The 4,033-nt window shown below is 41.0% G+C and overlaps 1 non-coding gene across 1 annotated transcript; it reads right to left on the bottom strand.

The window, feature by feature from the left end:
- Window positions 1-3,525: 3,525 nt before the first annotated feature.
- trnag-ucc lies at window positions 3,526-3,597 on the bottom strand. The gene has a single exon. It is a non-coding gene; the product is annotated as a tRNA-Gly (tRNA).
- Between the last annotated feature and the right edge of the window lie 436 nt (window positions 3,598-4,033).

The raw sequence follows: 4,033 nt of genomic DNA, 5'->3' as shown, positions 1-4,033 counted from the left end.
AGATGAAGCCAGTCATCTGCTGTAAAACTGACAGGAGGCGGGGGGAGAAACAGAGCAGGGCCCTCTTAACCTCAACTCTTACCGCTCCTATAGAAGCGCACACAGAGCCCACAGTGGAAAGGCCACAAGATTGAAACACTCACACCCTCTATTTAAGGCAGTGACATTTAAAGTAGACTTGGGAAGAAACGCATATGCCCACGCAAACGCACACGTGGCCCGTGCGTTTGTGTTTTCTGCGACAGAGTCACTGCGGTCGCGCTAGTCTAAACAATGTGGTCGTGCGAGGCAGAGATCTGAAATTAGGTTGAACTGAGTCTTTTCTTTACGTGCGTGTGATTTGTTTAGCAAACATTATTAAGTAGGTTGATGGAGAAATAAAGAAATGTGTGTATTTATGAGTGATGCGGTATACTTTTTAAATACGGTTACTGTGTAGGTCTTCATGCTAAATCTGGAAATGTATTAAATTTTCATATATAACATATATTTTAACAAATGTCCCAGTTACTGTCTGACACAGAAGAAAAACTGTATGTAAAGAAGATAGCATGTTACTATGCGTGTGATTTAACTACTTAGCTCCTTCGGAGTTGGGGCTTATTGGTGTTAAGCCATTACAGTAATTGGGCCGTTTTATCCATCGTTACTTGAGCTTCATAATGCTGACACTAGAAGACAGTTCCCACCTTTTCCTGCAGAAGGAGACATGCTGTGTAGAAGGGGCGGAGCCGAACCCGGATAGGGTATGTGTTTTAATACTTATTTGGAACAAATAGTTTTAAAAAATTTGTATTTGAGAACAAGACAAACATTGCATCCAAAAGCTACCTTTCCTCATATGGCCGTGCTGAATATTTGTGCGTCTGCCCATACTGAGTGATGTTCAGGGTGAGTCAGGGTGAAAAGTTTCGACTCCATAACGGAGGAGGCTCTGACTGGACAAAACACGACTTAGCTGCATCACTAGTTTTGTTCTGGGTTTGCCGAAACAGCATATAACTTTTGAGAAGTGGAGTTTGACCAGATTGTTACGTTACATTAATAATGAGAAGTCTGCAGTCAGGCTCTGTCATGTTAGCATTTGTCTTAGTTAGCATTCGTTAGCTTGGTAATTCAAACTGTTGTCTGTAGGTGATGGTAAGTTGCTTTTCTTCTTATTGGTACTCAAAGTGTTTTACAGTCACGGAGGTTCAGTGTCTTGCTCAAGGACACTTCAACACGTGGCACATTCTTGGGATTGAACCGCTAACAGCTCTGCCTACTGAGCCACAGTCTCCCCTGTTTTCTCCCACAAGAACCAAATCATCTTCAGGGTCATGTTCTGCCCCTTTAAGCCTAAATCCCCTCCATTAGCTGCATTTAATACAAAACATGAACCAATACTTCATATACATCCATAATTATTATAATGGCTAATAAAGAGTTTTACACTTAGGCTACATGTCCTAAATTAGAAGTGTAGCTCAGAAAAAAAAACTATTTTTACCCCTATTTTGAATTTTATTAAAATACAAATACTGGATGCTTTGCACAGCCCAACTGTGAACTTTTATATTCACCTAAATAAAATCTGGAGAACCAGAGAAATTAAGATTCAACTAGGCGGCAGATACATGACAAGAAAATTGACACTGTTGAAAAAAGTCTTATGCACATTTTTGAACTTTGAGACAACCACCAATCTAAGTCAATTTATTAAAAAACAAAAACAAACAAAAAACATCCCCATGTCCCAAAATTATAGATTTCATAATGGAGTATTTTTGATTAAACACTGAATCTGAGCATCCCGTTTTTAAATAGAGAAACATGGAGCATCCAAATATAGCAGAGTGTAACAACCTTTACGTGCAGTAGGCCAAAGTATACAAAAACAACAGCCAGAGGTTCCTCATGTTCTCTGGGGTCATTTGACCACTGACTTCAGAAAGTAAAGGCTGAACCAGAAGTGAACCTTTCAGCAGCATAAGGATCATTAGCACAGTAACAAATCCACAGAGAAATGTCTGAGTTGGCCTCAACAAAGTCCAAAAAAGAGTTAACACACATTCAGCAAGTCAGTTTTACAGATAAGTGGGAGTATTATCTAAAACACCTACGAGAGGTTATCTCTGCAAAATACTTCTCAGGCCAAGTGTGGACTCCCTTCGAGAAGAATTTTACTACCGTTTTTCATCATTTTCCTTATGGTGACGTACTTTGAGAACACCACTTTGAAGAGGATCAAATGTGCGTTTGTAAAAATACTTCCCAAAAGAACCAACAATTTCCATGTTACATAATTAGTTTTTCTTAAAAGGCTGTAGTTAAACCATCGCTTCACTCGTCCTGAGGCCTTACGTCACTCCTCTTTGTGCGATTCTCCGTTGACATGTCTGAGTTTTAGCTGAAATATTGTCCCAGAGTTCATGCACATATTCATTAATGACTGCAATCACTGGCGCCACTGGAAGAGACTGCTGTGTGTTGGTGAGCTTCAGTTTTTCCCACTAACTGCAGCTCATGACGTACGACTACGGCGGAGACAAGTCAAGAGGTAAGAGGTCACAACATTGTCCAAGGCTACGAGGATTCCCACGAATTTAGAACCTGAACTTTTTCATCCTTCTGTATTGACCTCGAATTTTGCAGTGTCTCAATAAATTAGATTCATTTTTTTTTTTCTTTCTTCATAGGCAGAGGTTTCACAGTTAATGTGCATGTGATCGAACGCTTTTCTAAACTATGCTGACAAGCTGTATTTGTGTCAAACTTAAACATTTATACACGCCTCGCCATCAAATGACAGAGTTCAGATACCAAAATGAGAACCTAAGAGTGGACTGTATTTTCACTGGGCACTCCGACACCTTTGTCTTAAGTAATCTGTTGAGAATAACACAAAGCGACTCTATTTCCGTTCCAAGTAATTATAGACCACTTGTCTCTTTGCGCTCGCGTGCAACTGTAATTAAAGGCAAAGCAGGGGCAAACTGAGGAAGATTCCCATCCGTTCTGAAGGCCAGGCCGCAAAGTGTGGGTTAAACTGGCACGTCGCTTCATTTCAAGTCCAGTAATTATCACGAGGAAAATGGAGGGAAGCCCAAAGCAGAGGGATTGTGTAACTGAAATAAACAGACAACTTTTTGTTGTTGGAAAACATGAGGTCTTTCTTAGATTTTATTTAACCGCTGAGTGAGTTTTCTTTTAAGCATCATGGAGCACTATTTGAAAACAGAGCTTAACGTTGAGATAGCGTCCAAATGGAAGGTGCAGGTTTGCTCAAGAGCAGCCGATTTTTCCGGCTACCTTGTTTGAGTGATGAGAAAGCACCTAATTTAACAAGTGATCTCTTCTGTTTACTACAAAAGACAAAATTCAGCTGAGGGGTTTGAGTATGTATGCAAAAACTGTACTCAACACGTTCAAAGTACTATTGGCGGCGTCACAGCTGGTTGCTGCGCACTCTATCTGTTCGTGTACAGCACTAATTGCAAACTTATTGCTCATCTTTACAGTCCTTTAGGCTAAACAAAAGAACGCTGCGTTGGCCGGGAATCGAACCCGGGTCAACTGCTTGGAAGGCAGCTATGCTCACCACTATACCACCAACGCTACAGACAGGTGATCTTTGGACAAAATCAGTTCACGTCGCCGTGTTGAGAGCACGGGCTTGAAGTTCTGATCTTGGTCAAAAGGTCTGTGCATTTCTATCAGCTGTTGAGATGGACTAGATTCCACCTGTTTGTATACAGCACTAATTGCTGGCCTACTAAACTTTGTCACAAGGGCCGTAGCCAAGGTGTAAACGGGAGCACTGGAGGAAAAGGTTGTTCTTCCACAACAGCAACAAGTCTCAGAAAGAAATGTGCTGCTGAAGCTCTGTGCACACCTTGAGCAAGCTTGGGACAACGTTGCCTGCTCATCAAACACTGGTTAGGCAACTATTGTCCTTCCTTTAACCCCCTGAGACCCAAGCATTTGTTTGGAATGCATCTTAATCTATTAAGATCTGCAGGTATTTAGGATTAGTAGGATCTTAAAAGTATAA

This window comes from Mugil cephalus, chromosome 2, assembly GCF_022458985.1.
Source record: "Mugil cephalus isolate CIBA_MC_2020 chromosome 2, CIBA_Mcephalus_1.1, whole genome shotgun sequence".
NCBI lineage: Eukaryota > Metazoa > Chordata > Actinopteri > Mugiliformes > Mugilidae > Mugil > Mugil cephalus.
The sequence above is the reverse complement of the archived record's forward strand: the minus strand, read 5'-3'. Positions and strand labels throughout refer to the sequence as shown.